Source organism: Panthera leo, chromosome C1, assembly GCF_018350215.1.
Source record: "Panthera leo isolate Ple1 chromosome C1, P.leo_Ple1_pat1.1, whole genome shotgun sequence".
NCBI classification, from domain to species: Eukaryota; Metazoa; Chordata; class Mammalia; order Carnivora; family Felidae; genus Panthera; species Panthera leo.
Genome location: NC_056686.1, coordinates 88,077,997 through 88,105,071, shown reverse-complemented (window position 1 = coordinate 88,105,071; position 27,075 = coordinate 88,077,997).

Sequence of the window (27,075 nt, the reverse complement as noted above, 5' to 3'; positions counted from 1 at the left end):
CCTGTATTATTTTAATCAACATGTTAGTTATTCCTTTTAGGTTTGTTATCATTTGAAATATTAATAAGTGTAAGCATTCCCATATGTTCTTACCCTTTTAAAAATAATTTTCCATATCTAGTTAAATAAAGATAATTACATTGTCCCAGCCTTCAGCATAAGGCTATGATTAGGATAAAATGAGATATTTTACCTGAAAGCTCTGTGAACTATCAAATGCTATACACTGTCAGGCATTATTATTCTTCTGAGTTAATACATCAAAAACCAGAGTCTTTTGTGTAATTAAAGCTTTCATCAATACATTAATCAACAATGTTTAGGTATATTTATCTAACCAGTTAAAATGTATGTACTCAATTGTGTACTTGTATTTCACCCACGTTTCTCTATTTTCTTCATAAAGATATTGCAGCAGAGAGTCAAAGCACTTGCTAAAATCAAGTATCTATATTTTCCTGAATTTTCCATTTTATTATTTTATAATTTACTGAATTATTTGGTAATCAAAACAAATAAACATCATTTTGGTCCTCTTCTTTCTCACTCTCCTCAACAATATCACAACTTGTCAAAGAAATGAAGGGAAATTGCCTGCCAGCTTTTTACTTATGTAATGTTTTTTAATTTGTTATGCAAATGGGTATGCACAGTACATATTTCTCCTTTTCCACTCTTTGAATTTTGTTTCCAATTTCAAAGATCACTCTTCTTTTTTCTTTCATTTATTACTGACTGCAGGTGGATTCTTCTTAACAAGCAAGAGGTGTGGTATCACACTGAGAAGATATGAGGATTGAACACAGCTTTCAAATAAACTTTTATCCATCTAGTTGTTTTTTCTTTTGGAAGAGATGAGGTATAAAAGGTGATTTTTATCAATTCTAATAACAATTTATAATTTCTGATATATCCTGGAGCACATATCACAATAATTAACTCTCAAAAATTTACTTTCTTTGTTAATTACCATCCCTTGAACATATACAAAAGAAAAAGTGACATGTTTCAATAAATGCAAAAGTTCTGCTTTTCATTGTTTCACTCAAAACTAAACCAAAACACAGCAGTAATTAGAATGCATGTGCTCTTTTAGCTGGAGGGTACCAAATTGGTCTAGATGGTAGACAAACCAATCAAGACTTTGTAAACTAACAACGAACTCATAATTCTGTATTTTATTGAAATCAATGTTCACTTAATTTTTATTGTAGTGTAGATTATTTAGACACTCTCATAGTTAATGCTTTCAAATGTAATTTTACTGCTAGTTTACTAACATTATTATTATTATTTTAAAGTTTATTTATTTTGAGAGAGAGAGCACTAATGGGGGAGAGGCAGAGAAGGAGGGAGAGAGAATCCCAAGCAGTCTCAGAGCTATCAGCTCAGAGCCAGAGGTGAGGCCCAATCTTATAAACCATGAGATCGTGACCTGAGCCAAAACTAAGAGTCAAACACTTAACCAACTGAGCCACCCAGGTGCCCCAGTTTTACCACTAGTTTGAAAATTCATTCCTTTACTATCAAGAAACATTTACTGATTGCCTGTGATGCTTCAAGTACTATTTTAGGTACTTGAGATTGGGCACTAAACAAACTAGCAAACAAATAGACAAATCTCCCTGCCCTGATAGAGCTTACCTTTCAGCAGAGACAGATAATTATAAACTGAAATAAATTAGAAAAAAATGTATATTAAAAAGTAATAAATGCTATGAAGAAAAATAGAGAAGAATGAATAAGCTGAGAGTGTTTGAGGTAGGTTATAGTTTTAGTTGTGACAGGATAAGGAAGGTTACAGAGAACCTCATTAAGAAAGTGCCATTTGAACAAAACCTTGAAGGAGGTGAGGAAGTTAGCTATGTGGATGCCAGGAAGAAGAAGCAGCTAAAGCAGAGGTCCTAAGGTGGGAGCATCTTTGGAGGAAGACTAGTGTGACTGGAGCCAAGTGAGGGAAGTGCAGTGTAAGTGGGGTCAGAGACTTGGTGGGGAGCAAGGTCACAGAAGGGCTTTTGGGATACTGCAAGAATTTTGACTTTTACTCTAAGGGACAAGGGGGGTCAGGGCACAATTATACAAAGATTGTACCCATTTTTACTTCTGTTGCAAAGGATTACTTTGCCCATTGTGTACTTAAGTATACACTAGTAGATACAGGAGCACAATATTATAGGCTGTGGCAATAATCCTAGTAAGAGACAATGATGATTTATATCTGAGAAAAACCAGTAGAAATGGTCAGAAATAATCAAACTCTGGGTGTTTTAAATTAATTTTTATTATGAAAAATTTAAAACATATTACAAAGTAAAAATCATAGTAAAATGACCCTATATACCCATTACTCATAAAGGAGAATTATCAGGATTTTGTCATATTTACCTTCTCCATCTTCATTATGTTCTTTCTTACAAAGTATTTTAAATCAATCCATAAATATCTTGTAATTTCCCCCCAATAGCTTCATTATGAATTCCCAAAGCTATAGTTATCATGACCAATAAAAGAGATGATATTCCATAGTATCCTATAATATCATAATCAAATTTCTTTCAGTTATTTTAAAATATATTTATACAGTTGCTTTCTTGGAATTGAAATCTAAACAAATATCTTACATTGATTTTTGTTTCATGGTGTCTCTTAAATCTCTTTATTGTACATTTTTAAATGTTTTTTTTTTTTATTTTTATTTTTGACAGAGACAGAGACAGAGACAGAGTGCAAGCAGGGGAGGGGCTGAGAGAGAGGGAGACACAGATCTGAAGCAGGTTCTGGGCTCTGAGCTGTCAGCACAGAGCCCAATGAAGGGCTCAAACTCATGAACCACAGATCATGGCCTGAGCCAAAGTCAGATGCTTAACCGACTGAGACATCCAGGTGCCCCCTCTTTGTTGTAAAACAGATGCCATTTAACGTCTTTCAAGTGAATCTCTAGTAGACAGCATAGAAGTGGATAATTTTTTTAAAGAATCTATTTTGCCAATTTCTGCCTTTGAATTGGAAAATTTAATCCATTTAAACGTAATTGGTGATAAGGAAGAATTTCTGTCATTTTGCTCCTTGCTTTGTGTATGTCTTTGTTGTTCCTTGTGTCCTTCATTACTGCCTTATTTGCAATTATTTGGTTCTTTACAGTGTCCAATTTTTATTCTGTTCTCATTTCATTTTCTGTATTTCTTTAAATTATTTTCTTAGTGGTTTCCCTGGGGATCACAATTAACCTCTTAAACTTGTAACGATTTATTGGTACAATAAGGTACTAATACCACCTCAACTTCAATAGTATACAAAATCTTTGCTCCTATACAGCTCTGTCCCTCCCTCTTTATATTGTTGTCACAAATTACATCTGTATACAATGTTGCCCATTAACATAGATTTTTAATTAATGTTTTAAGAGTTTGTCTTTTAAATCATACAGGGAAAGAGGTAAGGGTTACAGACCAAAAACACAGTAATACTGACTTTGTATTTACCTATGTAGTTACCTATACAGTGTTCTTTATTCTTCATAGACTTTATGTGATTCTCCAGTGTGCTTTTATTTCAACCTGAAGTACTTCCGTTAGTATGTCCTGTATGCAAGTCTACCAGCTTTTGTTTTTCTGGGAATGTCTTGATTTCTCCTTTATTTTGGAAGAATAAGAATAGTTTGCCAGATATGTAATTTTTGGTTGACACTTTTTTTCTTTCACTACTTTAAATATTTTATTCCATTGCTTTCTGATTTCTATGGTTTCTGTTTATTGTTTATCAATCGTATTGAGGATTCCTTGTATCTAATAATTTGTTTTTCTCTAGCTGCTTCCAAGATTCTCTCTTTGCTTTAGTCTTTCAACAGTTTGATTATCTTGGTGTGGATCTCCTTGTGTTTATCCTTTTTGGAAAGATCTTTAGATTCATGTCCTCTATCAAAAATGGTTAGTTTTAGGCCATTATTTTTTCAAATATTCTTTTTCCTCTTTTTCTCTCTTTTCTCTCTTCCTGGGACTTGCATTATGTACATGTTGGTACATTTGGCAGTGTTTCACAGACCTCTTAAGCTCTGCTAATTTTTCTTCATCCTTTTTTCTTTCTGCTTCTTCGAATGTATAATTTCAGCCTTTAAGTTTGCTGACTTTATTCTGTCTGCTCAAACATGCCATTAAAAAACATCCTCAAGTGACTTTCTGGTTTCAGTTCTTGGACTTTTTAGCTCTAGAATTTCTGTTTCTTTCTGTTTTATAATTTCTGTCTCCTTATTGATTATTCTCTATTTGTTAAGGCATCTTTCTCAGGGTTCCCTTTAATTCTTTGGGCATGGTTCCTTTAGCTCTTTGACTTTATCTAGTAATTTCAGTGTCTCTGCTCCCTCATGGACAGTTTCTGTTAAATTCTCCTGTGATTGAATCATACTTTCTTATTTCTTTGCATGCTTCATAATTTTTTTGATGAAAACTGAACATTTTGAAATATTATAATGTAATAACTCTAGAAATCATACCTCCTCCTCATGATTTGTTTCTGTTCATTTAATGGGTTATAGCTCTTTGTTTAGTGACTTCTCTATACTACTTTTGTAAAGATTATATTCCTTATCAAAGACCAGGCAGAGATGAAAGCTTAAGGTCTTCTCAAGGATTTTTTTGAGCATGATTTCTGCTGTGGGCATGTGCGTGGCTTTCTAAATCCCTCCATTTACACAGAAACTTTCAATTCCGTAATTCTCAAAATATATATACATATACATGTATCTTTACAGCTTTCCTTTTTTGCTCCAGATGGAAGCAGGTTAATTTTCTTTTCAGTGTTTTTGAGAAATGTCATCCATGTAGCCACTTTTCTGTCATGAAGAAGTTCTGCTGAGGAAAAACAAAGACAATCATCTTGCAGCAGTTCTTCAGGCAACTCTCAGGTCAGACAGAGAGACACAATTTCTTTGAGAACAGGGTCTGGTATGGTCTTTCTGGAATCAGGAATCAGGGTTCCATGTTGGAAACATGAGCTGTCATCTTTAAAACCACAGTGGAGCTAAAGAGGGACTAAGTGGTGCATGGAGAAGTGTGCATGACTAAAGCTGTCCTACTATTTTTTGGGTTGCTTCTTTCTTGATTTGGTATTTTCTTAGTTGCTGTAGACCTTTGCCTATTTTTCTAGAGTTCTATTAATATAGATTCTTACCATTTTCACTCATATTTCCTTTGTGTGTTTCTGTGGAAGCATATGACTTTTGAGATACCTACTTCACTATCTTCACTCATGTCATCTCATTTGTTTAAATTTTAATGTCTCCTATTATGAATAAAGTTGAACATCTCTTTATATGTCTGAGGGCTATTTTTATACCTTCTATAAGCTGTTCATAGTTTTTTACCATTTCTCTATCAGAATGGATATATTTTGAAGAAGCAGGAGAGTGTGGCAAAAAAAATACCAGTTGTCCCCAACAAGTGTCCAATCTTCCCTTCTCTATTATAGTACATGAATCCCCAATATTTATTTATTTTTTCTCATTTTTTAATTTTATTCTATGAATAGTCACAGATGACTATGAATTGACACAGATAGTCAAAACATACTTTTAATATTTTACTAAAATTTGTTATTTCTCAATTTAACTCTGCCTTTTTCTTAGAAAGCAAATATGTTAATATAAGCAAAAAGAAGAAAATAAAAATCATCTTACAACCTCACAATCTAGAGGTAACAACTATCAGCAGGCAGGCATATAATACTCTACACTTTTTAACGTGAAATACCATAAAAGTGACCATACTTGTACAGATTTTTTTAAATATGACCATATAGAAAAGTATTTTCATACATATATTTTAATAGAGAGTGATAATTTTTTAAGTTTGTTTATTTATTTTGAGAGAGAGAGAGAATCCCAAGCAGGCTCCACACTGTTAGTGCAGAGCCAGATGTGGGGCTCAATCTCACAAACCTGAGCCAAGATTAAGAGTTGGACGCTCAACCAACTAAGCCACTCAGGGGCCCTGAGAATGATTTTTTAGAGATTGATATGTTTAATTGAACCAAAAAGCTAAAGCAAAATCTATACATAAAAACAATATAAGCATTTCAGCAAATGATGCTAGAACAATTAGATAGCCATAAACCAAAAAATTGCTCTATATATGTCATCATATGAAAAAAATTAACTCAAAATGTATCATAGACTTAAAAATAAAACCTAAAACTGTACAATTGCTAGAAGAAAACACAGGTAAAATCTCTGTGACATGGCCTTAGGCAAAGACTTTTCCTAATTCAATTTTTCTACTTTGGCAAAATACAGATAACATGTATTATCATAATCATTTTTAAGTATACAGTAACTAGACCAATGGCTGACTAGAATAAAGTCTATATCTCCCAGCCTCTCTTCCAGCTAAGTGTAGAGTAATGATTACATCCTGACCAATGAGATGCTTGCAAAAGTAATGTGAGAAACTGTACTTTACTATATAAGGGAAGGATATGCATTTCTTATTCTATTCTTTCCATTCCATTGCCTGGAATGTGAGTGTGATGATGATACATTTGGGATCATATAAGATAAAGGCTATTTTCTATTGCAAAGCAACATTATAGTAAATGCTAAATCCCTAGAAAACTTCATGAAGCATACCTGTCAAAGCAGCCTTTAGTCTCTATTTGCATTTAATTACCTGAGAGGGAAAGATGTTGCTGTCTCATTTAGGCCACTGTTATATTTTTTCATTCAATGTATACTATATCCCAACAAACACAAATATTCACCAAGGATGCTTCTAGTTGGCAGCAGCCATTAACACTAGAAGATCAAGGAAGCTTGAGAGCTGAAGAATCCAATAAGGACAACATGAAAAATGAATATATAATAACTCGTGCTTTATTTATTTTATTATATTATTTTTTGAGATAGAGAGTACATGCATGCACATGAACAGGCAGGGAGGGGTAGAAGGAGAAGGAGAGAGAGAGAATCATATGCAGGATCCACACCCAGCACAGAGCCTGATGCGGGGCTTCATCTCAAGACCCTGAGATCATGATCTGAGCCAAAATAAAGAGTGAGCTGCTTGACCCATTGAGCCACCCAGGTGCCCCAATCATTCATACTTTAAACAAGTACTTTTATTATCTATTAGAAGTGGAGGGAAAATATTTTTAAAAAAGAAAATCCTTGTAGTAAGGGTAATCTGCTCTTTATTTAAAACACATAGATTTAAAAGATGCTGAGATGGCATAGTGAATATTAGGATATAGTAGTAAAGAAGAAAAGTTAGAGCTAAATTGTTCACTATTATAAAAAAAAAAGAGACATATCAATAGCATAGAAGGTTGGAGACAGGAAGGTTTGGAGAGAGATTAGGGAAAAGGTTAAGAAAGGTTAACTAAGAAGGTACTCTGGGAAGAGATGGCTAGTGAAGATTTTTGGAGAAAAATTGATACATACTAATATTATGTAACCTCTACTTTCCCACTTAATCTTCAGTAAAATCTGAGTTGTTCACTAGCATTATAGAAATCATAATTTCCATTTAGTAACTCAAAAAACATATTGAATTATGTTTCCATGTTGGTATAGATTCTGTGCAAGAAGATTGATTCTCTCTCAGTTACAAGTACTAGGTATACAAATATAAACAAGATAAAAATCCCCATCCTCCAAGATTTCACAGTCCTTCAAGATTTCATGAAGCAAATGAAGCAAAAAGTGACAAAATAATGTAACAAATGTTGGATACTAGGAATATGCAAAGCATGCTAAAAGTGCCAACAGAGGAAGACTAAATCTAGTGGTAGGGTAAGGAAGGAGGAAATACCTTTTGTGGATGCAGACTGGAATTCTTCATGGAGTGAAGGGGCAAGAATCCTAGGTAAAGGGAATAAAACCATGTAAGATGTAAAGAGCTATGAATGAGTCAGTATGCTACCTCGATAGCGTACAAGTTGTTTGGAATTGTGAGTTCAGGATATTTAAGAGGGACTAAAAGCAGATGCATCGGGAGAGTTATACACTTTTTCAAGCCATCTTAAGGACTTTTGAATTCTCCCTTCATGTAGTAGAATTAAAACAACAAATTCGCTTATTCACTAAATAACATTTTTTTAAAAGAAGCATCTAGTGGTGCCAGATACTGTTTTAGACACTAATATATGGAAGGAGCAACTTTATATCTTGATGGGAGGAGAAAATGTTCTTAAAAATATAAGGCACATATGAAAACTATATTGAAAAACATATATAAGAAATCAAATTCTTTGTTTCTAGGAGGAAAATAATATAGAGAACATACTGTGGGCAGGGAGGAGAAAAAGAGATTTGTTCTGGCTTGAGTGGTCATGGAACTCTTCTCTGAGGAAGTGTCATTTGAGACTTGAATAAAGAGACAGAAAGCCATGTAAACATCTGCTGGAAAAAGTTTCAAAGCAGAATCAACAGCCTTGGCATAGTAATGGGAATCAGCTTGAATATTTGAAAGGTAGAAAAAAAGCAATGTCATAGACTGAATGATTGTGTCCCCCTGCCCCTCCCATTCATGTGTTTAACTCTGATCCCCAATGTGATAGTCTTTGAAGGTGGAGCCTTTGAGAGGTGATTAGTCATGAGGACAGAGCCTTCAAGAAGGGGTTAGTACTCTTACTAAAGAGATATCAGGGAGCTCCCTTACCTCTTCTGCCCTGTAAGGACACAGTGAGAAGACAGCCATCTATGAACAAGAAAGTGGGTCCTTATTAGACACCAAATCTGCCAGCACCTTGATCTTGGACTTCTCAACCTCCAGAAGTGTGAGAAATAAATTTCTGAGACTGGGTAGAGCAGCCATCCAGTCTATGGTATTCTGTAATAATAGCATCCCAAACAAACTAAGACAGTCAATATGAAATGAGCATAGTAAATAAAAAGTAAGAATGAGTTTGGAGAGTCAGGTAGGGGCCAAATTATAGAGAAATACATAAACTAGGTAAGTGAAGGTAAGTTTGATGTCAATGGAAATCCATTGGAAGCTTCTATGCATGAAATGGCATGATCTTATTTACATTTTAGAAAGATACTTCTGGTTTCTATGTAGAGGGAAAATGGTTTTTAAGCAAGAATGAAGTAAAGGATTCTAGTTAAGAGGCTATTTCAGAATCCCAGACAAGAGCATTATGGAAATGCAGTGAGAAGTGGAAATAATGAGAAATGTTTGGATTTGGAATATATTTTGGCAGAAGAGAGGTAACAGGCTATCCAGTAGGAATCAGTGTGAATATGAGGAAATATGACTCATATTTTGGTCTGACCAATAGAGTAGATAACTATGCCAATACTTGGGATAGGGAAAGTTTGGAAAGAGTGAATTTGAGCAAGAACAGATTGAGAAAAGATGAGAATTTTTTGTTCTGTTTTGACCTTGTTAGCTAATATGCGTCCACTAAACCGAGAGTAGAAATGTTGAATGATCAGTGGAACTTAAAAGCCTTGAACTTAGGAGAGGCCTGGTCTAGAAATATAAACATTAGTGTCCTTAGAATGAATATACTGACATTTAAGTCATAGGACTGGAAAGATCATCTTGGAAGAAAAACTAGAAAAAGAAAAGACTGGGGCCAATGTCCCAAAGTGGGAGTCCTTCAGCACTAAAAATCTGTAAAAGGAGGAAAAGTCATAAAGGAGCCATTAGGGAAGCAGAGAGACCGAAAAAAATTAACAACAATGACAACAACAGTTAAATGTTATGTCACTGTGGACTTAGAAGAAGTGTTTTAAGAATAAAGTCAGTGGTCAATTGTGTCAAATGCTACTGAGAAGTCAGATAAGATAATTGCAGTGAAACACTGGCTCTGGCAAAATGCAGGTCATTATTGACTGTGACAAGAGCCAATTCAGTACAGTGGTAGGTACTAAAAACTTATCGGAGTGGTTTGAGAAAAGAATGTGTTTGGGGGGTGGTGGGGAGGTGAGGTAAGAGTGCTTACAAAAACCTATTTTAAGGGATATTATCATGGAAGAGAGCAGAGGAAGGGTCGGTGAATGGAAAAGTTAAGGGTCAAGTGAGGATTTTACTTTATTTTAATCGAAGCTATACATTCACATAATTTAAAGAGTTAAATAATTCTAAAAAGCTTTTTACAAAATGTAACTATTCTCGGAATACACCACACATGCCCCCCTTTTCTTAATCCTCAGAAATCCTAGAATCAACTATTTTAACTGTTGCTTTTGATTTCCTCTTGCCTTTTGTATCTGCATTTGTTTCCTTTGTCTGTCAGACTTCCCCTCTCTACTACCTTTGTTTCCTCACTCCCTTTGTCTTTCCTTTTCTGTTTCCAACTCTCCTTTAATCCTGTTATTATTATTTTCCTTTTCCTAACTTAGCTCTACCTTCTTTTCTTTTTTTTTCCTTTTCCTTCTCCTCTTCCTCTTCATCCTCCTCCTGTCTCCCTTCTCTCTCTCTCAGACATGACTAGCCAGCACACTAAAATGTCATGTACATTGGCATTTCATGAATACATATTTTTAGTCCATGTTCTTAAGTTTGAGCAAAGTTGGACAAAGAATTGTAGTTCCTCCTCTGAGGAGGAAAAATAGGGTTTCTGAATGTCACATTAACTTTATTTTTTTCAGTATCAGCATTATTCAATAGAAATAAGAAATAATACACATAGAATGTATTTCTAATAAGTTCAAAGATTTCTGAGAATTAGAAAGCCTCTTTCACTCAATTGGTATTTCCTTCAGGTCAACTACTTTACTTTATTCCTCTAACCCTAGCTAGCACTTAATACTGTGGCTGTTAGGTAATAGCTGTTCAAAACTTTTATGTAACTATATCAGTAATCCTCCTAATAAGCAGAATGCACTGTTAGCATATTGATAAAATCTGATCATGTCAACATAAACACAATTATATCATGGCTTTGTTGGTATTGGCTATTTTTCACATCAAACCTTTATCTTTAAATGAAAGATATTTAAGAAAATACCCATATATACTACCATTAAATTATATGGAGATTTTTTTCATATGCTCCATTGCTTACTTGATACGGCATTCACATTTACTCAATGTGTGCCAGATCTTTATGCTACCCCCAAGGGCTAGAAGGAGTCATTACAAAATAGTGTGATAAATGCTATAATGCTTTAAGACAGTAGTTAGAAACAAAGGAGAAAGTCACTGAATTTCCTTGTGAGTCTGGGTAGGCTTCAGACAGGTAGTAACTTTTGATCTGAGTCTGGAAGTGTGAGTGGTGAGAGCCATTTCAATGCAATCTTTATAGCAAACAGTTGCGAGATTCAGTCATAGTTTTAGTGAAAAAGTAATATATATATATATATTTAAACACTTCCTACTTTCTTTGAGTATGGAATGTAAAGAAATATGGACAGCAGGAAACATGCCATCTAGAGACAAGAGCAATTTAAGCTGAGCCCACTCAGTGTGGAAGCATTTAATTCAGAATCTTCACATAATTTCATTTTATTTAAAGGATTATTAAGAAATATCTTCCAGCTTATCACATGTGAATTTTAAGCCTCAGTAGTATTAGGTTTGACACAGACAGAGCACTTCTGGGATTATATTAATTTAGGCAGTAGGACCTGTTAGTAAGCACTTGATTGCCCACAATACAGAAGGATTTAATCATGTTATTGATTTGTTGGCAAATATTGGTTGAAATCCCCTGATACTGCTGGCAGTTATGCATTCCAAAATTTATTGGATTTGTGAGTCATTTTCCTTTGTGTTTAAACTTGTGATATCTTCCTATAAATAGAAAAACCCAGGTGTTAACTGAAAAGAACATTCACTGTTATGCAGCTGTACCCTACCTAGGCTTGTGCCTCTGATGCTCAGTTATAACAAGTGCTTAGATTCCTTTTCAACTTTAATTTTGTTTTATCACTTTTAAACCATTCAATAGAAGAGAAAGTATAAAATGATTATAAATTATCTAAGCAAAGACATTCCCTTCAGCAGGTGTTCTAAAGACCAAAAGCGCTAAATAATATGCTTGGGTATTTTTAGGTAAATTATAAAATTTCCTTTCTAAGTATATTGTCCTAGATTTATCTTTGAAAACAAGGCAACTGGATTAAAACTCACTGTGTATTTAATTTCAAACAAAAATATGTATTGTACATCTTTCACATGCTATAGGATACGTTAGGGCAATTCTACTTCTAGAACCAGCCAAATCCTCATAAAATCTGTTTTGGCAAATCTTATACTATAGATTTTCATAGCCCATTGCTAAGGTATAGCATCTGATATTTCACAGTGGTGACAGAGCCTCTATTCAAAAATAAGGGCCCAAGGTTGTCAAAATGTAAGGCTGCTAGCGTTTACAATTTGGTAATCATGGTATTAGAAATACAATTTACTTAACCTGTGAAGCCTCCTTGGAAATGTAAACTAAGTCCACAGAATTGTCTATCAGCTGGACCTCATGAGAGAACACTGCACTGTCTAGGGTGAAACAGTAACTGGCAAAAGGAAAGAAAAGAAACTATAACAGCACAATAACAAAGAGTAGCTTCTTAGTCTTTCTGAGAGAAAGATGATATAAATTTTTTACATTAGGTTTTATATTAGGTTACAAAGGATTGGAGTAGGGTCGATTTAAACCTAGGGAATCGGGGGTGGCTGGGTGGCTCTTTTAGTTAAGTGTCCAACTCTTGATTTAGACTCAGGTCATGATCTCATGGTTCGTGGGATTGAGACCCACGTCAAGCTTGAGTGGAGTACTCACTGACAGCATGGAGCCCGCTTAGGATTCTCTCTCTCCCTCTCTCTCTCTCTCTCAAAATAAATAAATAAACTTTAAACCTAGGCAATCTGATTCAATAATTCATAGGTTTTACAGTAAGTTTCTAACAATATGTTTTAATAGCTAATGGTTGTGGTGGTAATTTTTCCCCAGCCCAAATTTCTTTTCCCATCTCATTACTTTTCCCTTAGGCATTAAAAGAAAGCTTGGAAACTTGGGTGTGAGAGGAGTATCTAGCAAGAGGAGTGACTTCAGAGATCACTTGGACAGTAGAAACTTGAGTATTTGAGATTATGGACTCAGAAAATAAGCACACAATAAGGAAAACCAAGAAATGAGATTTAACCATAACTTTACACCTGTGTATATTTTTCAGGTATATTTCTAGATACACATAGAAAAATTTTTCATATTTCAAATGATATATATGCAATTAATTTTTCCCAGATTCTGTTTAAAGTAAAAGAAGGCAATGGATTAAATTCTTATCCCAGTTCTACCACCAAATAGCTGTGTAAATTTTGATAAGTAATTAAACCTCTCTGATCCTCAGGTTACTTAGGTTCGATTCGACTTGGTGAATATGGATTGTTCTCATATTAGCTGCCAGTCCTTATGTTCAATTGTGTGAGCCCAAAAGTAAGAATTACTTCTACTTGAGTTACTGTAATTCCCAATTCCAATCTCACCCCACACAATAACTTCTAAATTGTCCACATTGCTCCAAAGTGATCTCTTTATAATGGAAATATTCTCAAAGGATTTTAAATGCTTCAATAACACACTGTGGCCCTCATTAAAAAAAAAAATCTTTAATTCCTTAGAAATGTATACCTGACTCTTCATGGTCGGTCCTGCTTCGCCTCTCTTTGTCTATTTTTCACCTCTCTTCACTAAGCCTCATGATAATCCCCATGCTGTCTCAGCAATACTCTCTGTTTTCTCTTTTGTCCCTTTGTGGTATGTGTACTTCTTTCCGCATAAAACAGCATCCTTTATCACTTCTGCTTATCCCTAACTTGTGCTAATCCTTCGTACTTCAGTACTAAGTCTCTCTTTCTTCACATGTAAGCCTCTTCTGATCCTGCTGAGGTATTGTGGAATTTATCAAGTAATATCCTAACTCTCTTTATGAACCTGTTTGCCGCTATATTAGAGATCTCAGAATACTGACTAAAGAGTGTGAATTACTGAATCAGATTGCCTAGGTTTGAGTTTAACTTACTTCAGTACTGTTAAGTTGGGCAATTTATTTAACCTCTTCCATCTTCTGTTGCCTTGTGTGAAATGGGAAGAAATAATTGGTACCTAGCTCTTAAGAATGCTGTTAGAATTAGAAAACAAATGAACATAAAACCAAACAAGCCAAAAATGAATATCATATCAATGCATGTAAAATGCTGCACATAGAGCCTGACACATAAGCACTTAATAATGTAATTTATCATTTTATTGTTCCTAAGTATGTCTCATCTCTCTATCTTTAGTACCTTATACATTTCCTGACATAACACATTTACTAATTCATTAAGAGGGTATTTACTGTGCTGCTCTGTGTCAAATATGTAATTGAAAAACATACAAAAATAAAGAGTATATACTTGAAGTGAAATAAGGAATGAATTAAAGAATGAACAAAGACAAGTTCTATCCCTCCTTACCCATAAAGAGAGTTTGCTGTCTAGCAGAGGAAAAGACATGCAAGTGAAGACTATAACAAGTATGTATCAGTTCTGGATTAGTATAGGAAGCAAAATCTTTTCAAAGTATCTCCAGCAGAAAGTAATTCTAATTCAGGGAATTGTACCTTTGAAAATCGTTGACCAGGTAAGGAATGGAAGTCAGGATCAGCCACTGGATTCCTAAATGTAATGGTCCATCACTAAAGCTGTAATCCAGAGAACATCAGTCTGCCCTTATTGTCAAAACTGCCTCTCATCCACATAATGCTGGTAGCTAAAGTCTGGGAAACTGAATGTGGGGTTCCCAAAATGCCTTTATGCTCTCTGGTGTCCATGACTTTGCTTGCCATGACACCTAAGTTTCACTGTCCAAATCATATGACAATGCATCACCCTCTTGGGCAGGTCTGTGAAATGCAGTTTTTCACTTCCCAACCTCTCCAGAAACAAAGGGGTCACATAATTTGTAGGAAAATATTTTATTTTTAAAAGTCTCTACTTTAAAATCTATTTTGGGTATTCTCATAAAAAATCCTACCATTCCAAAATCCATAGCAGTTACTTCATGGGCTCAGGTAGAAAAGTATTATTCTAGATCAACCTAGTGGTACAGTGATATAGTTATATTCTCAGTATTTTAGGAAGCAAGGGTAAGAGCATGTAAACCAGCTCAAGATAGAGGGTGTAGGTTCAGGAGAGCTTCCTGAAAGAAGAGCTCTATGGAGAAGAAAGCAAGGAAGCAGTTAAAATAATAAAAATGTGGGTTTCCATTCAAGAGGTCCCTTACCAGGAGATATTTCCCTGATTTCTTATCTGAAAAGGATGTATTTGCGAAATACCATTAACAAAATATCAATTTAAAAAGCTGGATGAAAATATAGAATATTTTAGTCTACTCTTACCCATAAATACTTGGGGGTTCTGATTGGATTTCTATGCATTGAGTCCACTAAACATTTACAAACAGATGGCTGTGTCTGCCACATTCACTGAGAACTGCCTTAAGGAATGATTTGGAATTTTATTAATGCAGCTTTTCTTAAATTATGCTGTTTAAACTATTCTCAGACAAAACCAGAACTAGAAATGAGAACTTGACAGTATTGTTGTTTTCTTTCATTTCTTATTACAAAATCAAAGCAAATATTCATCATGGGAAAATTAATTTTTCACCAGAGGCAATTTTGGGGAGATAAACCTGATTAAATTCATTTAATTTTTGTAACATATGTTGCTGTTGGTTTTACTAGGAAGGGGGACTATCACTTAAAAATGTTTCTTTCATTTATATTCCACATAATAATTATTAATTGGCATTCCATAGTCTCCAAAGAACTGAGCAATCAGTTTTAATTTACCATAACTGTAGATCTTTTGTAGTAGAGCTATAGCTTAGCTATAGAAAACAGGTAGGTAATTCATTAAAACCACTGTACCACAGAAAGCAGCAAATGAATTTTCAAACAAATGCTTAGCATTATAGTCTATATAATAAATCTCACGAATAATCTTGGCCTTCTCAACCCTTGAATTTAAATTCTTTTTGAGTCGGGGCACCTGGGTGACTCAGTCAGTTAAGCGTCCAACTTCAACTCAGGTCATGATCTCACAGTTCATTGGTTCAAGCCCCACGTCGGGCTCTGTGCTGACAGCTAGGAGCCTGGAGCCTGATTCGGATTCTGTGTCTCCCTCTCTCTCTGCCCCTCCCCCACTCACATTCTGTCTCTCAAAAATAAATTAACATTAAAAAATTTTTTAAAAATTCTTTTTGAGTCAAAGATTTGTTTTGTTTTGTTTTTGGGGTTTGTTTTGTTGCTCCTCTTTGAACTTTAAGATTTACATAGCTGAGAAAAAACTTGTTACCTTACATTTCTTTCTTTTCTAGTTTTAAAAATGTCCCTTACTTATACTTTTAGAGGTAATAGTGTACCAGTGTCCTTTCACTATTTTTTAAAGCAAAGATAAACTATGAAAATAATACTACTTTATACAATACAAATGATAAAGTATCTTCACTTTCATCATAAACTGTCATAAATATCTCTGCCTCCCCATTGTATTCACTTTTATAATCATCTAAAGAAATTTTAGAACTATTTTCTGGATTTAAATAAAATTTTAGCAGATTATTGGATGAAAGTTAAACATACAAGAATTATCTCTAAGTTTTGCATTATTTTTTATACTTTAAAAAGTAGTTCATCTTATCGTATAATAATTGCAGTAATTAGCAATATTATTGCAGACATGTTGGTTGAATAGCACCAATGCAGTTTAGGAAACTGACTTGAGCTTAAGGGGTGAGCCTGATTGGTTGAACTGCAATAGCATCTGCAATAGCATCTGCCTTGTCAGTAATTCACTGAGCAATCATTATGTGATTAAACTTTGGCTTTGGAACACAAAATAGGATTGTTGGAATCCTTGTTCTTCAGTGAGATGGAATTTCTACCATCCTTGAAAAAGTGTAGAGTCCCTTCTGTTATTGGCAATCATTCTACAGTCATGAGGGATGATGTGAATAGTAGATGACAGAAGAACAGTAAAACATGTGGTTCCTCAATAACATAATTGAGCCAGTGAGTCAATCAACCCAGAAGCTTCGTTTCTTGCTAGCTTTCCTGTTAAAATGAGCTAATAAATTTCTTTATTGCATAAGCAAATATTTGTTCATTTTTTTGTCACTTGTACTTGAAAAGCCTGATGGATAAAAAGCAGAAAGTGAAAGTCTCTACTTCCACTTCCCTAACATACACCCCTAAGGTAATCACTGTTACCTATTGTATATGAAATCTTGTCTCTATTCCTAGAAAAATTGATTTGCCTTTCTCACCACACACACACACACACACACACACACACACACACACACACAGAGATCTCTCTTGATATTATTATAACAAATGGGATAATAGTGTGCACAATGATATATATCTAGCTTTTTTTTCACTTAATGTCAAGTGGGCAATTTTTATATCACTATACATACTATAAAACCCATTGTTTGTAACAGCTGCATAGTATATCATGGTATGAGTGACTTCTGACTCCCTTTAACAAATGCCCTAATAATAGAAGTTCAATTTGTCTTGAATTTTTTGCTACCATGAACAGCATAGTAAGTACTTTTATACATATGTCTTTGCATAAGTGTAAAAGTATTTCTTAGGATAGAATCATCACAATAAAAATGATGAAATTCTCCATTTTGATAGTCTTGTTTATTCTGCTCAATGGTGGTGACTATACTGAAGCACACAGAATTAAATAATTTTCTCTCTATCACAAAGCCAGTAAATGTTAGAGTCAGTAGGTTTCTCAGGCCATTTGACTTTAGAGCAAGTATTCTTATGCATTATATTATGCTATTTCCTCTTTTTGTTTTGGAATTACTCCAGATTTATTAATAAATTTGGGAAGATTTATCTCCCTATTTCATATCTTCATTTTGCTTTTTCAGAAAAAAAGTTTTAGTTTTTTTTTCCATGTAGGCAAGACATTTCTCATTAAAAATAATCCTGGGTATTTTGCATTTTATATTAGACATTTTTAATATAAGGATGTTTGAAAGCAGATGTTTTGACCAGGGCCCCCAAGGGGGAAAAAAAAGGATAAAGAGGGCAATCTTCTTAAAACATCAGTCTAACTTATAGAGTGTAATCTGAAGCATTATTTTATATTAAAACTGAATATTACATAAAGACAGAATTCACATGATTTGTTTTCATAAAATATAAGGCAAAGATATTTCTATCCATATATTAGTTCGCTATTGGTACAAAACAAATTAAATCTTGAAACTTAAAGTGACAAGCATTTACTACCTCACACAGTTTCTGAGGGTCAAGATTCTGATGAAGCTTAACAGGAAAGTTCTATCTCAGGCATCTCATAGGCTGTAGTCAAGCTGTTGACGAGTATTGCAGTCATTTAGGGATAAAGGATCTGCTTTCCAGTTTACTCACTCACATAGATGTTGACAGGAGGCTTCAGTTCCCTACCATATAGACCTGTAGTGTGGTGAGAAAGAGAGAGTGAGTATGAGGGTGAGAATGAGGGTGACTGTGGGAGAGGGAGAGGGGGAGAGAGAGAGAGAGAGAGAGAGAGAGAGAGAGAGAGAGAGAGAGAGAATGCTCAAGAAGGAAGTCATAATGTCTTTTAGAAAATAATCTCAGAAGGAATATTCCATCATTTCTGATGTATTCCATTGTTTATACAGAACAATGCTGGTATAATAGGGGTAAGAACTACACAAGAGTGTGAGGCAGGGATCACTGGATCTAGGAGATTGGAGGCACAAGCTCTGGGTTCTTGAGCACCCTCCACTACCATATGGATACCAAAAAACAAAAAGGTTGAGAAGCACTAAGCTATTAAATTTTATTTATATAGAATCTTAAGGTATCTAAGAAACTCTTATTTATAACTAGTTTAATAGTTTTTCAAAGAAATATATCTATCTATGTATCTATCTAGACAGATACATAGATATATATATCAGTCCAAACCTCCAGAAAGTAAACTTTAACTCCAATTATTAATTTGACCTAGGATCAAAAACTTATGAGAGAATAAGAAAAGATTCTAGCCACCTGTGCAGCTCAGTTGGTTAAGCATCTGACTCTTGATTTGGGTTCAAGTCATGATCTCACAGTTCATGAGATGGAGCCTTTGTGTCAGGCTCAGCACTGACAGTGTGGAGCCTGCTTGGGATTCACTCCCTCTCTCTCTACCCCTCCCCCGCGTGTGTATGCTCCCCCTCTCTCTCTCTGTCTCTGTCTCAAAGGTAAATAAATAAACTTAAAAAAAAAGAATAACAAAAGTTTCCTTTTCAAAACAATGAATTCTAAAACTGAAGACATCAACCCAGGTAAGTGTATTTGAACTAGCTCTTTTCCTTCAAAACTCTCTCTGGTGGCCTTTTGGTATATATAACAATATTGTATATAATATTGATAATTATTTATGTATTTTATGAATTATTTTAATCCTTGATATCTTTCAATTTTATAAAATTTGCAGTGATGTCAAAATTTTAATTATATAGGTTTATAAAATTATATAGATATTACTAAAGCTAATATTGTCCTATTCATTCTTACATCTTACATTCTTACATTATCAAGTTTATATATCTTGATATGAATAGATATATAATAAAATGAAATAATAAAAATACACTTTTCTAAGGAATTTCATTAACTAGTTAAATCTATATATTCACTCATGTGATGGACTATTATATTGTCGATCCCCCCTCAGTGAACCACAACTCCCAGTATTTATACACTTCTGTAGTCTCCTCCCCCTTGAGCTTAATGAAGATCTCTTAATAAGCTTGTGCACATTGCAGCTTGTTCTCTTGGAACACTTCCTGGACTAGACTAATTTGAAGGAGAAGACCGTTTTGTTGTGTTAGCCTTAGCCAAGTTCCCACTTACATAACCACCTAAGTGATATCAGTTATACCACATGAAGCACAACAACCAACCAACTGATCCCAGTCAACGCACAGAATCATAAGAAATAATACTTTCTCTTATAAGCCAAAAGTTTTTTAGGGTGTTTATTTCACAGCACTACATAACTTGAACAGAAAAGGATAATACATGAAAGCGGGGTGCTGTCATCATAAAAACATAAAATATGTGGCATTGGCTTTGGAGCTAAGCAGCAGACAAAGGTCTGGCTAGAAGACTACTGAGAAACTTGCTATTGGAAACTTGACAAGAGTGGACTTGATTTATTGACAAAAATTAATAAGAAGTGTGACCTTGGTAACTTGTAAGATAAAACATGTGCCAATGACTGTGATTCTCACTAAGGAGATTTCCAGACAGGATGCTGAAAGTACCATTTGGCTTCTTATAGTTGCCTAAGATATGGCTTCGCAGAAAAAAAAAAAAAAAAAAAAAAAAAAAAAGGTGGATAAAATAAGGAACTATTTAGTTTTCAAGCAAAGTTAATGAAATTATTTCCAAACCAAACTGGCTGAGCTAGAATATGAGTTCGTTTTCAATCCTCAGCTTCTTGAGTGCATAAAAGTTATCAAATTAAGAAAAGGTATCAGACGAAAACAAAATCCAGGGCACTGACAGTAAAATGTGGCTTCAGCATAAACGTCAGATCAAAACTATGATTGCAAGTCTGTTAGGACATAAGAAAGATTCAAGGTAAGAAAGAAAGAAAGAAAGAAAGAAAGAAAGAAAGAAAGAAAGAAAGAAAGAAAGAAAAGACTCAAGGTGTTTCTTCTCACTCTTAGCTAGGCTCCTAAGGATTTTAAGGGTATTGTCACATATTCCAAAACAGAAAGGGATCTGTCCTGAAAATATATGTCCCTATGACTTTAGTCTAATGGAATGGACTATAATCTAATATGTAGAAGGTCCGCAAAATTTTAAAAGGAATTTGAATATTAAAGCTACTGTCAGCTTAGAATAAAAGAGACAGTTCAAAACTTTTTGGGCCTTCAGCTTTCTACAGCAGGAAATAGGCTAATAAAGCTGCTCAGCTACAAGAAAAGGCAAATATTTTTACTGAAAAAGCGAGCAGAAAGAAGACCCCAGCAAGCTGAGCCAAGGGTCATGGGGAACCACTCTCAAATCAAGAAATATTCTCTACCCTGGAGCATAGGAACTGGTGACATGATCCTGAATGGATTTCAGAATTTCTGTCAGTCTCTTCTTCCTCTCCTCCTCTCTGAGTGGGAGTATCTAGCGTGATTATCTTCTTTCTATCTTACCACTGTATGAAATGTGTGTAAAGGGCTGGTAATTTAACTTTTCAGTTTATAGGCCTCTATAAACTGAGCCTGGGTGGCTCAGTCAGTTAAGCATCCAACTTTGGCTCGGGTCATGATCTCACCATCCATGGGTTCAACCCTGTGTCAGGCTCTGTGCTGACAGCTCAGAGCCTGGAGACTTCTTGGGATTCTGTGTCTCCCTCTCTCTCTTCCCCTCCCCCACTCATGCTTTCTCTCTCTCTCTATCTCTCTCAAAAATAAATAAAAACATTAAAAAAGAAAATTTAAACACTTAAGTTGTACCCAGGGTAAACTTTGGGAAAGTGTGGAGAGAAGATGTTTTGAATGGACAAGAAGCATATAATGGTATACAAACACTCTGAAAAATATTAGAGCCAGTGATTTACTTTGCTTAAGCTCCTGCAATGCCATTAGCTCTCTTCTCTGATCATTTGCAAAGGTGGAAAAAGCTCTTTTAAAACGCTTTTCCCTTGAGCCTAGAAAAGAAAGAGAGGTTCTGCTTTCTAAAAGAAAAGTTTTCCTTTTTGATTTTTTCAGTCAGCTCAAATAAGAGGGGCTCAAGGAGGAGCCAAGATGGCGGAACAGTGTGGAAGCTTTTTATGTGTCTGGCGTCCATGAAATACAGTCAGACCAACACTAAACCATCCTACACACCTAGAAAATTGATTGGAAGATTAACACAACAATCTGCACAACCTGAACCACAGAATTCAGCAGGTACACGACACAAAGAGCTGAACCTGGGGAGCAAGAAGCCCCCAAAGGTGGGGAACCCCTTTTGTGGGCAGAGAGAGGATGGAGACTGGGGGGTGGGGGAGCATACAGGAAAAGCACCCCTCCCCAAAAGCAGCTGGAGAGAAATGGAAAATTGGAAACAACCACAGGAACTAAACTAAAAAGGGAGAAAGGAGAAAGGAGAGGGTTTAAATTCCATTAAGACTGTAAACAAGAGGAGCACAAAGGCTGCAACTCTGCAGCTCGATACCTGGTGGAGCTCTGGTGGGAAAGGTGAATCCCCAGGAACACAGTGGGGTCCAGGAGGTTCTCAGGCCACACGAGGAAAAGCGGTTCCACTGCTGGAAGGACATTTGGTAGAGACTATTGAAGCCACCTGGTCCCAGCAGACCCTGGAAGGCAGCCACATTTGCTGGTGCTGGGGCAAGGTTGTTGAGCGTGAAGCCTGGTGCCAGATGTGTGTTGTGATTTTCCATGGTCCCTGAAACACTGAGGCTACACTGTCTTGCGATCTTTTTTGGGGGCGGGCTGGCACCTGGCCACAGTCTCAGGGCACTGGCAACAGCAGGGTCCAGCAGGCCCTACAGTCCTACTTCAATCTGTTACCAGGTTCATCTGTTCAATTATTTTTCTCTTTTTCCTTCTTTTCTTTTACAATACTTTCTTTTTCCTGAATATAGCAAGAGAAAAATTCATTTTTATTTTCAATTGTCATTAAAAATATCTGCCTTTAATTTTTATTACTATATTTTTTACTTTTGTGTAATTTTTTTCAAATTCTACTTTACTTCCATCATTTTATTTTAGTCTATTTCAGTGTACTCACATTTTCAAATTTTCAAACAATTTCCTTTTTATTCTTTCTTTTTTCTTTTTCATTTCTTTTCTTTTTCTTGAATGTAGAAAGATAAAAACTTCGTTTTTACTTTCAATTTCTTTTAATTTTTTTAAATTTTTATTACTATATTTTTTGCTATTATGTAATTTTTTTCAAATTCTATCTTACTCCCATCATTTAATTTCCGTCTACTACAGTGTATTCACTTTTTAAAATTTTCAAACGATTTCTTTTTTTGTCTTTTCTTTTTTTTAATCTTTTTCTCTTTTTTGTTTCTTTTTTCTTAAATACAGAAAATGAAAAAATTCATATTTCCTTTTAGTTTTTATTAAAAATATGTTTCTATAATTTTTCTACTATATTCTCTACTTTTGTATATTTTAGGCTACTTTAGCATATTCATTTTTTCAAATCCTCAAACAATTTCCTTTTTCATTTCTCTCCCCCCCTTTTTTTGTTTCTCTAATCTGTCAAACCAGTCTCTACACCCAGACCAAAACACACCTAGGATCTAGCATCATCTATTCAATTTTTGTGCGTGTGTTTTTAATTTTTAATTTTAATATTTTTTTCATTTTAATTTTTTTCATTTCAATATTTTCCACCTCATTAATTCCTTTTCTCCCTTCAAAATGACAAGATGAAGGAATTAACCCCAAAAGAAAGAGCACAAAGAAACGATACCTAGGGATTTAACTAACACAGACACAAGCAAGATGTCTGAACCAGAATTTAGAATCACGATAATAAGAATACTAGCTGGAGTCGAAAATAGATTAGAATCCCTTTCTGCAGAGATAAAAGAAGTAAATAAATACCCAGAATGAAATTAAAAATGCAATAACTGAGCTGCAATCACAGATGGATGCAGCGGCGGCAAGGATGGATGAGGCAGAACAGAGAATCAGCGATATAGAGGACAAACTTATAGAGAATAATGAAGCAGAAAAAAAGAGGGAGATTAAGGCAAAAGGGCACGATTTAAGAATTAGAGAAATCAGTGACTCATTAAAAAGGAAAGACATCAGAATCATAGGGGTCCCAGAGGAGGAAGAGAGAGAAATAGGGGTAGAAGGGTTATATGAGCAAATCATGGCGGAAAAGTTTCCTAACCTGGGAAAAGACACAGACATCAAAATCCAGGAAGCACAGAGGACTCCCATTAGATTCAACAAAAACCAACCATCAACAAAGCTTATCATAGTCCAATTCACAAAATACTCAGGCAAGGAGAGAGTCATGAAAACATCAAGGGAAAAAAAGTCCCTACCCTACAAGGGAAGACAGATCAGGTTTGCAGCAGACCTAACCACAGAAACTTGTCAGGCCAGAAAGGAGTGGCAGGATATATTCAGTGTGCTGAATCAGAAAAATATGCAGCCAAGAATTCTTTATCCAGCAAGGCTGTCATTCAAAATAGAAGGAGAGACTAAAAGTTTCCCAGACAAACAAAAATTAAAGGAGTTTCTGACCACTAAACCAGCCATGTAAGAAATCTTAAGGGGACTCTCTGAGGGGAGAAAAGATGAAAAAATATATATATAAATAAACAAATACCAAAAGCAACAAAAGATTAGAGAGGACCAGAGAATACCACCAGAAACTCCAACTCTACAAGCATCATAATGGCAATAAATATATTGTTTTCAGTACTCATTCTAAACGTCAATGGACTCAATGCTCCAATCAAGACATAGGGTAACAGAATGGATAATAAAACAAGACCCATCTATATGCTGTTTACAAGAGACCCACTTTAGACCTAAAGACACCTTCAGATTGAAAATAAGGGGATGGAAAACCATCTATCATGCTAATGGTCAACTAAAGAAAGCTGGAGTAGACATACTTATGTCAGACAATCTAGACTTTAAAAGAACGACTGTATCAAGGGATGCAGAAGGGCATTATATCATAATCAAGGGGTCTATCCACCAAGAAAATCTAACAATTTTAAACATTTATGCGCCAAATGTGGCAGCACCCAAATATATAAATCAATTAATCACAAACATAAAGAAACTCATCGCTAGTAATACCATAATTGTAGAAGACTTCAACTCCACACTCACAGCAATGGACAGATCATCTAATCAAAAAATCAATAAGGAAACAATGGCTTTGAATGACACATTGGACCAGATGGACTTAACAGATATATTCAGAACATTTCATCCTAAAGCAGCAGAATATACATTCTTCTCCAGTGCACATGGAACATTCTCCAAAATAGACCATATACTGGGACACAAATCAGCCCTAAGTAAGTACAAAAAGATTAAGATCATACCAGGCATATTTTCAGGTCACAATGCTATGAAACTCGAAATCAAGCACAGAAAAAATTTGGAAAGGTAACAAATACTTAGAGACTGAAGAACATCCTACTAAAGAATGAATGGGCTAACCAAGCAGTTAAAGAAGAAATTAAAAACAAATAATCCAGTGAAGAAATAGGCAAAAGACATGAATAGACACTTCTCCAAAGAAGACATCCAGATGGCCAACTGACATATGAAAAAATTCTCAACATCACTCATCATCAGGGAAATACAAATCAAAATACAATGAGATATCATCTTACACCTGTCAGAATGGCTAACATTAATAGCTCAGGCAACAACAGATGTTCACGAGGATGAGGAAAAAGAGGATCTCTTTTGCACTGTTGGTGGCAATGCAAGCTGGTGCAGCCACTCTGGAAAACAGTATGGTTTCTCAAAAAAACTAAAAATACAACTACCCTATGACCCAGCAATTGTACTACTAGGCATTCATCCAAGGGATACAGGTGTGCTGTTTCGAAGGGACACATGCACCCCCATGTTTATAGCAGCACTATCAACAATAGCCAAAGTATGGAAAGAGCCCAAATGTCCATCAATGGATGAATGGATAAAGAAAATGTGGTATATATATATATATATATATATATATATATATATATATATGTATATACACACACAATGGAGTATTACTGGGCAATCAAAAAGAATGAAATCTTGCCATTTGCAACTACGTGGATGGAACTGGAGGGTATTTTGCTGAGTGAAATTAGTCAGTTAGAGAAAGACAAAAATCATATGACTTCACTCATATGAGGACTTTAAGAGACAAAACAGATGAACCTAAGGGAAGGGAAACAAAAATAATATAAAACAGGTAGGTGGACCAAACAAAAGAGACTAATAAATATGGAGAACAAACTGAGGGTTGCTGGAGGGGTTCTGGGAGGAGGGATGGGCTAAATGGGTAAGGGGCATTAAGGAATCTAGTCTGAAATTATTGCTTCACTATATACTAACTAATTTGGATGTAATTTTTAAAAAATAAAAAATAAAGTTAATTAAAAAATTAAATAAGAGGGGCTCAAATAAGTCTTTCCTAAAGTAAATATTGAGCTCCACAGACCTCCTTACTTCCTTAGCATTGTCATCTGTGTTTTGCAGAGCTTCTCCACACTCTTCCTTGGCATTTTTTGAAAGTTTGTAGGCAATGGGATGAATGTGTAAGCGCTCTTGGGAGACTACCTTTTGTTTACTTTTTAGATTTTGCTTCTCTGGAACTATTCCACCTTTTTAAAGTGTCCTTTCGGGATAGAATCTATAAACTCTGAACCAAATACCCACTTATTTTAACTTGAACTTCAGAGCAATCCTTCTTTATGATCTCATCACTATAAAATAAAATTTCATCTGAAAACAGAAAATAAACTAATAAGCATAGGAAAGTTATCAAGATAATCCCATTAAACCTTTTATAAATTCCCTGTTATTTGAAACCAGTAACAATCTCTGAAAGGCTAATTTATTCTATTCTTATTGTTTTATTCAAAATGTTGCTCAATTAACAGTAGTAAGACATAAGAAATTTATGGATAATTTTCAGATGTACATTACATTCTAAAAAGACAACAAAAAATATACAAACATGATTCTAAATTGCATAATACAAAGATCTGAGTCTAGAAAAAATTCTAAAATAGATAATAAAAGTACTGTGTGTGAGGACAGCCTCTGACATTGCCTAACCATATGATGCTAGATAAATCATTTTGCCTTTGCGTTTCAAACATAAAATGAAGAAGTGAAAACAGATCTAATGCTTTGAATTAATTGTTCTAATTGTAATTTGAAGAGTCCTAAAACTTGAAAAAGCAATGGTCTAATCTTAATTTATATTTTTAAGTCTTCAAATACTTTAAACGATAAATTTCCAATAGATTTTATAAGCCCTTTTCCTGAGTTTTGCTATTTAAGGAATGACTCATTGTGAAATGCCTTATTTTAGTGACACAAATAGAATTTCATAATATGCTCTTC